The sequence below is a fragment of the Hipposideros armiger genome, unplaced genomic scaffold (assembly GCF_001890085.2).
Source record: "Hipposideros armiger isolate ML-2016 unplaced genomic scaffold, ASM189008v1 scaffold_0, whole genome shotgun sequence".
NCBI lineage: Eukaryota > Metazoa > Chordata > Mammalia > Chiroptera > Hipposideridae > Hipposideros > Hipposideros armiger.
In genome coordinates, this window is record NW_017731350.1 from 4,279,898 (window position 1) to 4,294,028 (window position 14,131).

Consider the following 14,131-nt stretch of genomic DNA (forward strand, 5'->3'; position numbering starts at 1 on the left):
CTCACGGCACCCCAGCTCCAGGTTGAGCTGTTGTTCAGCATCTTAGCTGTAGAGGGCAGTGTCACTGGCCCTCATATGTGGGATCCGAACTGGGGCCTTCTGGCGTCCCAAGCCAGCTCTTAACCAACGCGCCACTCAGCCGGCCCAAAAACGCACATGTCTGACTTCTCCATATTTCACAGTTTGTGAAAAATTCCAACTCCTAGGACTGCAACCTTGGAATTATTTTTTACTCGTTTACTCTTCATTTCCAATTAATATCCATGTCCTGTTAATTCCTCCTTAACAAGAGATCTTAGGTTGTCCCCCACTTCATTCTCCGACACAGTTATGACCCTAGTTTGGAACCAAATACCTCATTCTAGATTAATACAGATACTTTTTTATCCGGTTTCCCAATTTCAGTCACTTGTACTTCTAACCTGTCCTATAAACAGCAGCAAAACCATTCCTGCTCAAATGTCATTTTCAAAATATCACTTCCCTGATGAGGAGTCTACTGGATCCCACTACTGGAGCACAGTGGTCACATGCATGGGCTTTGGGGTCAGAAAGGCCTTGTTGAAGTCCTGGCTTAATCACTACCTACCTATTCTCGGGCAAAGTGCATAATAATCTCCTTAAACCCACTTCCTCATCTGTAACATTGGGGTAATAACTATACTTACCTACCTTTAGATTTGTTGTGAATAAAATAGGGCACGTAAAGAGCGCACAGTAAATTCCTGAAGAATGTTGGCTACTGTTATTATCTCCCCTTTAGATGGAGGGCTCCATGATTGGTAGTGCTCACTCAGTGAATAACTCATCCCATATTTCTTCATTGATAAATATAATGGGCAGTTTTCATTCCTTCATTCATTAGCGCTCAATATATACTAACCCTTATTATTATTTTACTGGACGGCTTAAAGCAGATTTGAAACTGTTTCCTTCTGGAAACATTGTCATCATTGTCTTCTGTGATCCTACACTTCCTTCATTTTCTTATCAAATAAATTCAGCATCTCTATCATGTATCAGATAGGCACTGTGATAGGAGCCGAGCAAATAGTGAACAGGAAAACAGAGGTTCGTGCCCTCACGGAGTGAGAAGCATAAACAGATAAAACACAAAAATAATATATAATTTTAAACTGTGATAAAAGTTACAAAGGAAAAAAATAGGGTTCATGGAGAAAAATAAGAGGAGACCTAATTTTAATTGGGGGATCAACTGAGGCTTCTCTGAAGAACTGATGTTTTAAGCCATGACCTGACGGGTTAGAATTAGTGTGGTTTTCCTCTTACCGTATTCTCGGTACTTGTTGCCCAATTGGAGGGAGGGGGCAGAATTCCTCATGGTTCTATTGTTCTAGGCCTCTTTTTTATTCCATACTATGCATTATTCTGGGTGATATCACTCATTCAACATGGTTTCCAAAAATAAATCTCTGTACTGATTACCTCCAAATCTCCACCTCCAGCCCAAATCTCCTGGGTCTCATACCCACAATCCAACTCCTCACCAGTTACCTCCATCCAGATGTCACACTGGCACTTCAAATTCACCTTTCCAAAATGAACTTAACATCTCTTCCTCATGTATTTTTTCTCTTAGTTAGTACACTGGAGTCTTTTTTCATACCCCCCATTGCAAGCAAATACCTAAAATTTGTTAATTTTCATTTCCTACACATTTCAAAAATCCATCCCTTCCTTCTTCTATTTTCTCATCATCTCTTGCTGGACTACTGAAATAGCTTCCCAGATGGTCTCCCTGAGCAACCAGAACAGGCTATCAAAAACGTAAGTCTGGGGCCAGCCTAGCGGCGCATTGGTTAAGAGTTGGCTTGGGCTCCAGCTCTGAGCAGCAGGGCCCCAGTTCAGAACCCACATAAAGGCCAGTGACACTGTGCCCTCTACAGTTAAGATGCTGAACAACAGCTCGACCTGGAGCTGGGCTGCCATGAGTCGCTGGCGACAGCGTAGGCTGCAGCCCCTGCTACAGTGGGCTGCCATGAGCTACTGTGAGTAGCTGGCAGCCAGTGTGGGTGGCCGGCAGCCGACGTGAGCTGCCAAGAGCCGCTGTGAGCAGCTGTCCAGTGGCTGGGACCGATCTGCCTCACCCGGGAAGAGCGCAATGATAATACCAACATGGGCCAGTGAAGTGACGTTCTCCACAACTAGACTGAAGAACCAAAGGACAGCAACTTGGCTGGTCTCCTTCCCTGATTCCCCAACGCTGTTCCGCTCCCCCAATTCCCCAATAAAATCTTTAAAAAAAGTCAAAACAAAAAAAACCCCAAAACATAAGTCTGATCATGTCAATCTCTTGCTGAAACCCTTCACGAAATTCTCACTGCCCACAGGACAACATTCAACCTCCTTAACATAACATACAAAGTTTGCATCAGCTCTCATTTACTGTTTGTCTATTACAGAATTTGGCAAATGAGTCACCAAAACACCTGTCCAATCAAGTGCTGATAGGACATATGTATTGTATGTTACATATAATCTATATGTAAACAGATTATATGTTGCATACTATATATAGTCTCTATATACACGCATATAGATTATATATATCAATTTCAGTTTCTTTCCTAAGGGAAAGACTTTAAAAATAAAATACTTGGGCCAGCCGAGTGGCGCGATGGTTGAGAACTGGCTTGGGATGCCAGAGGGCCCCGGTTCGGATCCCACATATGAGGGCCAGTGACACTGCCCTCCACAGCTAAGATGCTGAACAACAGCTCAACGTGGAACTGGGCTGACGTGAGTCGCCGGCGACGGCATAGGCTGCAGCCCCTGTGGCAGTGGGTTGCCATGGGCTACCGTGTGTAGCCAGCAGCCAGCGTGAGCGGCCAGCAGCCGCAGTGAGCGGCCGTCCAGAAGCCGGCGACTGATCTGCCTCGCCCGGGAAGAGCGCAATGATGGTGCCAACTTGGGCCGGTGAGGCGACGTCCTCCACAACTAGACTGAAGAACAAAACGACAGCAACTTGTCTGTTCCTCTTCCCCCAATTCCCCAGCGCTGTTCCCATCCCCCCAATTCTCCAATAAAAAAATCTTACAAAAAAATAATTAAAATAAAAAATAAAATAAAATAAAATCCTTGGTAAAATAATATCCCATGTCTCCACCAAAGGTAAACAGTGGTCAGAAAACTTAAAATTGATCTCAATGTGGATACCTCAACTTAATTTAGCAACAAATATTTACTGACCTCCTACTATATGCTAGCTAGCCTCTGTTCTAGGTACTGGGGATACAGCTGTGAATAACATTTATAAAAATCACTGTCCTCAAAGAGCTTCATTCTATTGTGAGGCAGAGAGACAATAGTAAAAAGTTAAAGAGTATATTAGAAGGTGGTAAGTGCTGTGGAGAAAAATGAGGCAACAATAGAGGCTTAGGTGTATGGAGGGAGAGGGGCAGCAATTGTAAGCAGGTAGTTTGGAAAGGCCTCACTGAGAAAGTGAGATAAGATCAAAGCTTGAAGGAGGTAAAAGAGAACAAATATCTGGAAGGGAAGGGAAAGGGTAGGCCTTAAGGCCAGAACCTCACTATGCTTTTTGAGAAACATGAAAAAGATCAGGTGACTAGAACAGGGGAGTGAGGGAGTAGGAGATGAGATCAGAGACAATGTGAGGCGACGTCCTGCAATGCCTTGAAAACCATTTTAGGGACTGTAGCTTTAGTCTGAGTGAATTAGGCAATCATTGGAGGGTTAACGAGGAGGGATGAATGACAAGTTCTGATTTTCATTATAAGACATTTTCTATGAAGGATAAGTACAGTCTTTCTCATCTCAGTAATTTAGTATCTAAGGCTCCAACTGTGAAAGGGACATTTCCATTTGGATAGCCCTCTGTCACCTCAAACTCAAAATGTATAAAACATGATGGAGTTTTAAGTTCCAGATTTCTATTAATGATAAATAAGTGAGATGAGCTGAATTATGGATTAATATCATAAAAAAACATTTGTTAAACCTCTTGTCGAGACAGAGGAAGGACCTTATATCAGGAAAATAATTACAATTTAAGGTGGACAACCTCAATGCAAAGGTAAATAAATATGCCAGACTGGGCAAAAACCACTACCACAACAAAAAGAGGTCGAAAGACCCAACATGGTTTTGTTAGAATCCACTTTGAAACCAAACACAAAACAAGAATAATCAGCTAAGTAATATACGACTGTAACTAATAAGACTGCTATCTTCTTTTCCGATGGTATAAATGAGGTTACCCCAAATAAAGATGTCACTTAATTTTATTTTCACATAGAAATAAAATGTAAATATTTTTAAATTTATTAATACAAAAAGTGAAATTATGCAATAAATTTATAATAGTAAAAAAGCATCAACTCTAAACGTTTCAACAAAAGTAGAAACAAAAGAGAGAAGAAAATGATGAACAGGGAAGAGAATGAAAGCTAAGACTTCACAGTTTGCTAAAATCCAAAAGAAAAGAGTTAGGTAACTCTTAACTTCATGCTCAGGGGCCACTTCCTGTTTCCTTAACTGCCCATCTTCTCTGCCTCCAAAGAGGCCGGGTCATGCCCATCTGAGAATTTGCCCATATGGAACTTTACTGGCTCTCAAAATACTCCTGGGCATCTATTTCTTATTATAATGTGCTATGAATTATAATTCCCTTGCTTCTCTCCCTTTATAGATTGTGAACTCAAAGCCAGTTACTAGATCTTTTTACTGTATATTCAATATCTAACATCATGCTTACAAGATAGAGAAGCTAAAATGGGTGATGAATTAGAAGTGATTAAGTAATTTCACTAATACAATATTTAAAAATTTTAAAGGGTATTTAAGATGTTTTATGGTTAAGTCTTTTGTGAATCTTTCATAATGCTTTGGAATTCTTTCTTATAATTGAGAAATTGAGTTTTCTTGAAATCCTTGGTTCCTGTTTCAATGGGAAAAAAAAAATTACCTTCTTGGTCTAGAAACTGGAGAATACCTCTCCTAATTTTGAAAAGGTAAATTTCCAATATTTTGGAGAAACCTCCTATACTATTTCATAGTGCTGTTGAGACACAAAGAAATGTTACAGGCGTATAACTATAAATATAAATGATACAATCTCACAGAATAGATAATTTTGAGCACGAAATAAATCTGGATTTTAAAATGAGATTCCCCATACTGTCTGTGCTACCATCCGACTGCTGGCTAGAGATTGACATCTGCTAAATTTATCTGAGATTCTGGGGCTTGAGGAGACCTCACACAACAATTGGAGAGCAGCCAGACAGGCTGGCCTACCAAAATAAGAGCCAATGATAAGAAGCTAGGAGAGAGTTACCAACAATTTGCTGATGATCTGATTCTGGTATGAACTGCTTTCTACTTATAAAACAATAAACAGATAGTGGGATGCAAAAGCTCTGATGAGTGAAAACTATTATAGCTGTTCTATTTGTGGAATGGCTTTATATTTGGCAGTAAGGGTACTTAAATAAGGTTCATTAAGAAATGTTGGTTTCAGGAAACCAATTTGCATATCGCCTTTTAAAAAGAGGTAAGGTTTCTAAGTAAAAGTACCCTGTTGATTTAAAAAGGCTTGCTAAATTATACCCAAACAATCTCATGCAATCTCTAGAGAGCAGTTTTAGGAACTAGAAACCACATCTATCTCTGTTCAAGTGGACCAGACTAAACCAAATAGGTAGGGCTGAAGAAATAGGTCAGTGCTTTGTATTTCAGTTGTTATACATTTCTACATAAGAAATTTGTCACTTATCTCCCAGGTTTAGTTAAGAACTGCAAAATTTGAAACATCAGTAACAGTTAACAAACTCTAATAATATACTTTAAAATGCTTAGCAGGCAACTGACACAGAGAAGCATAGACATGATGAGAGGGATACTGAGAGCTAAACCTCCCCGAGTTGATAGTTGAAAGAAAAGTATCATGCAGTAAAATCATGATAAAGAGCTCCTGCATTGGGTAACTGCCATAAAGAAATGTTTCTCCAGCTGGAGTCCTCAGACACTGTAGTTCTCTAAAAGAAGTTTTCAAGTTTGTCTTTTCATTTCAATGACAAATGAAATCTTACGATAAGAAAGGATGGGAATTTTAGGATTTTTAGTGCCCTTTTATGGTTAAATAAATTTCCATTGTTTGGATATACCACATTTTGTTGATCTATTCATCAGCTGATGGTCATCTAGGTTTTTTTCCATTTTGGGACTATTTATCAATAATGCTGCTGTGAACATTTATGTGCAAATTTTTGTGCGAACATGTTTCAGTTCTCTTAAGTACATACCTAGGACTGGAACTACTCCGTCATATTGTAACTCTCTTTAACTTTTTGAGGAACTGCCTAACTCTCTTCCATAGTGGCTGTACCTTAAATTTTCATCCACAATGTACGAGCATTCCAGTTTCTCTCATCCTCACCAAAAGTTATTTTCTGATTTGCAATTTTATTTTCATTATAGCCACCCTAGTAGGTGTAAAATGGTATCTCATTACGATTTTGATTTACATTTCCCTAATCACTAGTGACATTGAGAATCTTTTCACTTACATATTGGTCATTTGTATAATATCTTCTTTGAGAAATGTCTATTCAGGTCCTTTGCCAACTTTTTTTTTTTTAATTGGGTTATTTGTCTTTTTTTGTTGTTGTTGAGTTGTTAAGTTGTACTAGACCCCTATTAGGTACATGATTTGCAAATATTTTCTCCTATTTTATGGGTTATCTTTTCACTTTCTTTATAGTCTTTTGATAAAAACTTTTCATTTTGATGAAGTCCACCTTATCTTTCCCCAACTTCTTTATTCTTTGTTTAATCAGTGCAACGCCTGGGCTTCCTTAAAAACAGTTTCTACTGATTGCTATTTTTCCTGTGTATGGGCCATACTTTTTTTTTTTTTTTTTAAATTGGGGAATTGGGGGATGGGAACAGCGCTGGGGAATTGGGGGAAGGGGAACAGACAAGCTGCTGTCCTTTTGTTCTTCAGTCTAGTTGTGGGGGACATTGCTTCACTGGCCCATGTTGGTATTATCATTGCGCTCTTCCGGGGTGAGGCAGATCAGTCACCGGCTTCTGGACGGCCACTCACGCTAGCTGCTGGCTGCTCACGCTGGCTGCTGGCTACACACGGTAGCCCATGGCAACCCAGTGCAACAGAGACTGCAGCCTATGCTATCGCCAGCAACTCATGGCAGCCCAGCTCCAGGTTGAGCTGTTGTTCAGCATCTTAGCTGTAGAGGGAAGTGTCACTGGCCCTCATATGTGGGATCCAAACCGGGGCCCTCTGGCGTCCCAAGCCAGCTCTTAACCAATGCGCCACTCAGCCGTGGGCCATACTTTTTTGTTTCTGTATGTCTCCTAATGTTTTGTTAAAAAACAGACACCTTCAAGCTAATGACTGAACAAAGATTTCTTTAAAATCTGGAAATAAGAATTCTCCCTGAACCAAAAAAGCAAGGAACCAAAACTCAGAAGGTGACTATCCCGAGCCCAGAATGGGCCCCTGCCCTCATAAGCCTCTGCCAATATCTTAACCATCATGGCCAGGAATGGACAACAAAGGCAAAGAAGGGATTTAAAGCAATGAATTCTTAAAAATAAAGACATTTTCTCTTATTTCATTGATTCTATCAAATTTATCTTAAAGTGTTGTTTGTAAAAGAAAATCCTGTGCAAAGTCTTTTAGATTTATTATGCTAACAGAGACATTATGAAGGCTTTGGTAACATAACTTCTAAAAGTGTATAGTGTTTGAAACAATGTATTTACTAAATTTATGTTTACTACTAAAAGTTTATTCTACAGATTAAAAGAAAATGCTTTCTTTCTTTGCACTAATTTTTTCTAAATGGGAAGAATAACTTTGGAAAAAGAGTGATAGTTTTTTTGTTTTCTATTAACAAATATATAGGAAGAAGAGGAAAAACTAATTATCTTTAAGACCTAGTATTTTGAATTCCTCACATTAACTTTATTTGAATTTTTTTCATTTTTTAAAAAAAGACTTCATTAAAAATATAGCTAACATACTATATTAGTTTCAGGAGCACACCATAATTATTCAACATTTATATACCTAAAAGAAGTGATCACCATGATAAGTCCAGCAACCATGTGACACCGTACTATGCCACCACAGTATTACTGACCACTGAAATTTTTAATATAAAAAAATGAACATATATGCACTTGCCTTGCCTCCTATTGGTATGAATTTGTTACTGAGGAAAAATAGTAAGCATATAAAATACATATTTGTGACAGGTATTTTATTAAAACAATTTGGCAAAAATACCTCAACATTTCCTTGTAAATCTATGCAACTTATTAGATGATTCCAGTTATCTTAAAAGGACATTGGGTAATTGTAGATACTTTGTATAAGTCTTCCAAAAATCACTTCTACATTGTTCTAAGTTGTGAAAAAGATGTTGCAACTTCTTAAAAAGATTAAAATCAGTCTTACTGACTATAGCGGTCTTTAACTGTGTAAACAACAAAATAAGTATTTCATATTTACTTGCATGTACATAGGACAGTTTATAAGAGTCTAGCAAAGAGATAAACAGCTTTTTAAAACTGATGATCGCAGACACAAAATTAAGTGATAAAAATTTCAATGTGTTTCTCTTTCCACCAACTCCACCCTCTTTCACAGATGCAGATACTAATAAGCAGAAAAACAGATAGAAGTTGGAGTCCGGAGAGAATGAAGATCAGTATTAGATGATTATCCAAAACCAAATAATCACACTTATTATATAAAATTACTCCAGTGTCTAAAATAATTGAACAGAAACTGTTCAATTTTCCTGAAATATTTCAGAAACTCATTTCAGTACAGTATGATTAAATGGCCACATATAAGCCAACAAAAAATAAATAACTAACTGAAATTTGATCTTTAATATTATACGGTAACAGAAGTACCAAAGTAATAGAGATGCAAGGGTTAAAATAATTTGACAAAACAATGGAATTGTAGAAAATTATCAAGTCAGATGAACCTCCAGTGAATTTCAGGGTCATCCCTCCAACTGAAGGGGAAAAGGCACGAATAAAATTACAACACAAATCTGTACATAATCTTTATTGCCCACATTTATCTCGCCTGTTTCCACTTTTGCAGTATAAAGTCACTAGTAACAAAGAAATTGAGAGGAATAAAATAATAAAAAGGCTCATAAAAAATGTAAGCCCATTAATATGCCTTTGATTAAAGGACATGACAATGAAATGATACATAGTTGGGTGTATATGTGTTTTATATGTACTAATTCATTTATTCCTCACAACTGCCCTATGAAGTACATATTATTACTACCTCCACTTCACAGAACCACTGGCTGAGTGCAACAGTTTTATCCGACTAAAAAGGAAACTATGGTTTGATGATGACGACTAACACTTTTATAGTATTTGCTGTGTGCCAACCACTGTTCTAAGCATCTAACTTACATTATTTACTCATAAACTTTACTAATTCATTCACTTACAAAATATGAGACAGCAGCATTATAATGCATTTTAGAGATGAAGAAACTGAGACATGGAGGGGTTACTTAATCGGCCCAACACCGTGACAGAGGTAAACATCATTATTAGGTCATTTGGATCCAGAATCTGGCTACGCTGTAATTTATGTAACTAACCTACAGTCATGTAACTGATGAGTGGAAAGCTAACTAGATTCCCAAGTTTTGCTTTTGCCTCTACACTAAAATGCTTCTTCAATAGGAGTCTCCCAGAAAAGCTGACATTAAATTATAGCACATCTAAAAATCTTGGATGGTATTTAAAAGGCTCTCAAACACATAAACAGAGAGCCTTTTCAATTCTTGGCCCAAACATCACAGAAACAAATAAAATTGAACATATACCTAATCCTGATTTATCTTCTACGGTCATTATAAATAAAACCAATTATTTCCTATAAGACGTGAATCCCCTTAAAATGTAACTGTGCTATTCTTCCTTCAAAATCAAAAGTTCTGCCTTTACAAACTCTAATTTTTGTCCAAAAATTTAAAAATCTTAGATTCTGAAATTATATATATACATATGCACACACATACAAAGTTCTTTTCAATAACATCTGACTCATTTTTAGGAATCGACCTTCTGGAATTTTGGACTCCTACTATGTTTTAGCAAACTTTCCCCTGGGAAAAAAAAAATCTTTACAGGCTTTTTTTCTCCAGGTAAGGGTCTCAGTAACAAACCCATCAATCTCCAAAATCCCATATCATAAACTCTTTAGAAAAAGGAACAAAAATCGAAACGGATAAGGTAAAAATGAGTGCCACTGTACAAAAGAGCTGGCCTGTGCTCTTCCAAAATGTTGATACCATAGAAGACAAAAGCTGATAAACTATTCCAGGTTAAAGGAATCAGAGATGCGACAACTCTGCAATGTGTTATTCTGGATCAGACAACTGGTACAATTTTAATAAGGACAATATATTAGATAATAATAATAAAATGTTAAGTTTTCTAAATGTGGTTATTATACTGTGGATAAGTAAGAGACACATAATGTATATTGAGGAGTGAAAAGATCATAAATGTCTACAACTTACTCTCAAATGATTGTTCATCATCCTAATGGTGGTAGAGGAGGAGAAGTAGTAAGTATTGAGAGAGATAAAGCAAATGTAACAATGTTTACAACTGGTGAAACTGGGCAATGGGCCCAGAGGTGTTCAATCTACCAACCTTGCAACTATGTGGCAGTTTAAAATTGTTTTTAATAAATGTTAAGATTAAAAAGAAAAGATAAAAATTGTCATTGTGATATGAAGAAAATATGACTTTCTCAGTCATTCACTGAATAATGGGTTAAAAAGACACCTAAGCCAGCATTCAATCACTATTCTGTTTTTTGTGCCTTTCTCGTTATAAAGTCAAGGTACAAACAACACTCCCTCACTGAAGCCTATATTAATTTCAATGTTCCTTAAAGCTGTTTATAAAGTGTAATCTAAAACTTTTCTAACATTTTCAATTAGGAATGTCAGCACGTGTTTTATGATAACCTTGAAGCTTCTCAGATCCAATACATATTTCCGTAAAAATAAGAGTCAACAGGTAAGCCGTACTTTTGTAGAGACAAAGCTCTTTAAAGCCAGAGCTACAATTCCTACCTGGGAGACTTCTTTGTTCATAATGAGTCCTCAAAACAGATCGGGTCAAGTCAGTGCTCTGAAGGGCAGCTTCCCAGGGAGTGGGGTCAAGATGTTCTCCAGAGACGGCTCTAGTCTCGTCACTCTCACCTCATTTAAGGCCAATTATGGAAACAACTAAATATAGGAGAAAAAAAAATAAAGGCAGAAGGGAGGTTAGACTGTCATTTTATTGTCTAAGAAATGATAAAGGTCAGAAATGATAAAGGTAAAGAAAGAAAATACAACTTTTAAAGCCAAATGGAAAAATATTTCCAAAGACAATAAATAAAGATCTGATCTGACAGCCCAAGTCCTTTCTGGTGATTAAACATGTATTCCTATTTAAAACTGCTACTTAGGTAATAGCGAATTACATTCTGCCCTTAATCTTCTGAAAGACCCATCTATATGTATTTTAAATATTTTTTCTGGCTGCATTGTTATGTTTAATTTGTTTCTCTTACAAATACTTGTTTTTCATGCTTTCAGTTTGCATTTTAATTCTTTCTTTGGTTTCTGTAATACTCCTCACTATATATTAAATTACTATGATATTTTAGTTCAAATTTTTTATTGAAAACATTTACAAGCATTTTTATATTCAGAATACTTAAAAATGAAATTTGTTGAGCTCTGGTTCCAGTAACGATAAACTATCTTGTATTGGACTAACTTGCCCACAGATAACAATTATTAACTCTGGACAAAATAGAAAAAATAACTGTTTGAAGACATTGAAAAGTGACCAAAAGCAGGCAGAAATGTAGGGGACTTGATCACTGAAAGAAAGAAACCATACTGGCTGAATATCAGACTTATAAGACTTATACGACATATCCCTTAAGAGAACTCTTCCCAGTACACCCTTATGTAGGAGGCTAGACCTAAAGGAGAAGCCATAGTCTCAGTGACCTTGAAGCATTGAAGAATGTACTTTAGAGCTGACAGAAACCTAGATGATAGGAGGGGGAGATCATGGTGAGAAGCGCAGTAGAGTAAGGGGGGAAATATGGAAACCCAGAGACGGGTGACGTACAGAGAACCAAAGAAGACAGGAGGAATATAAGGGAGTAGGGAGATAAAAGAGTAGCACTGATGATCCAATGTTTGATTGTTATTACGAAATCAGTAAGCTTATTATTCTTAAAATGTATCTCTCCAGTAATTATTATGTAATTATCTGTGCTATTCAGAGTTTGCTATTTTAAAAGTCTTTCCTTAACCTCTTCCCTGTGATCCAGAGCAGGAGACCTGATATGAAGGATACAAACTCCTACTAAACCCCCATGACTACTGGGCACGCTTGGAGGCCTCCCATTACCAGTTCCAATTCTCCCCTCATGGGTAAGGCCTTTCTGTCTTCATTATCTGCTTCCAATGCAATCTGATTTAAGAATCAGACGAAGAAGCAAGGTGACAAATGAGTACCTATAATGCACCTAACACAGAAAGAGTAAAAAGGAAATCTATAAAACACTCTTTCTTTGTTATTCTGGAGTTAGGCAGACATGCAGGGCCAAAATTTAAAAATACTATGTTGAGAAATAGAACAAATAAATATCTATGGATCCAGACTTAACAACAGTAAACATTTTGATATATTCATTTTCTCTTTTAAGAAATGAAGTATTACCAAGAAATCAAAGATCCCCATACTCACACACAGTTCACTCTGTTCATCCCCCTCCCTTTGATAGAGATAACCATCATCATGAATTTAGTACATATCCTTCCCGCCAATTTTTTATAACACACACACACACACACACACACACACACACACACACACTATACACTGATGTTTTATGTTTCAAAATATACATGTTTAAACTGTATACTACACAAACTCTGCATTTGCTGATTTCATGCATTATGTTTTGGAGTTCTATACTTGCTGAGGGGTGTGTGTGTATGTCTATTCATAGGTACATGTAAATATACCACATCATAGCCATTCTTGTATTTAAGTTGTCTGTAAATTTTCATTATTACAAATAATGCCTCAATGAGTATTCTTGTACATGGATGGCTTCTTGTTCATATTTTCATACGCACAAGTGCAAGGATTTCTAATAGTAATATTCAGAAGTGGAATTTCTGAGTTGTAGCATTTGCGTATTTTCCACTCTACTCACCACTTGTCATATCACTTGCCAAAATGACTGTTTCACACTCCCACTAACAGTATGTGAGAAAACCATTTTCTCTGTATTCTTTCCAACACTTGATATCATCAGACTTTTTTAACCCGTCTAATGGATGAAAATGGGATCTCATTTCAATTTGCATGTCCCTGAATATTACGGAAACTGAGCTGGTTAATATCTATCACTTATTTACTTATTTGTTTAATACCTGTTTATGTATAAAGTAGTTTCAGAATTGTTAACCTGTACCCTATAAGAAACAAATTTACCAATTAGAGTACAGGTACTTAAAATACAGTTCCTTTGCCTTTAGGTTTTTCTTCTTGGGTTGATCAGATTCTTCATAGAAGATTCTTCCTGTTCCCTGCATGGAGGTAAACGCCTCAGTTTGGGAAGCCAATAGTGAAGACAGCAGGGGCCCTCAGCATTCAAACCCCAAGGCTCATTTAATCCCCCCTCCGCCTTCAGTATGCCAGGGGTGCATTACCCCAGAGGTCCTCAGTTTTACCGACAACATACACTTCAAGTCTCCCAATTGTCAGGTGGCAGACAGCACAGTGGCAAAGAGTGAAGGAGACATGCATCTGTTTCTTAAATACCTTTTAAACAATCTTCCTTATTTTAGTCCCTGCCCTTCTTTACCTCCACTTTCGAAGTTGCAAAACACTGCTGCTGTCAGAGTCCTTTGAAGATTCACAAGTACAAATTCAATTGCTCTCAGCTTTCTCCATTTAAAACTGGGCTTTCTTAGGTTTAATCAGTGTTACCACTATTCCAGCTGTTTTCTAGCCTCAAAAATGTTGCCTTATATTTCCTCCCATT

General features: G+C 37.3%; 1 protein-coding gene across 7 annotated transcripts in view; it reads right to left on the bottom strand.

Annotated features, from left to right (window-relative positions):
• The window catches only part of NCOA1 (nuclear receptor coactivator 1), a 216,426-nt gene that overhangs the window by 91,767 nt on the left and 110,528 nt on the right, over positions 1-14,131 (bottom strand). For 6 of the 7 annotated variants that reach the window (XM_019648257.1, XM_019648425.1, XM_019648602.1 and 3 more), the window contains one exon: positions 11,142-11,297. The exons of the other annotated variant lie outside the window; for it this stretch is intronic. The gene's annotated coding sequence lies outside the window, so the exon portion shown is untranslated. The remainder of the gene's footprint in view (positions 1-11,141; positions 11,298-14,131) is intronic. 7 annotated transcript variants of the gene reach the window in all.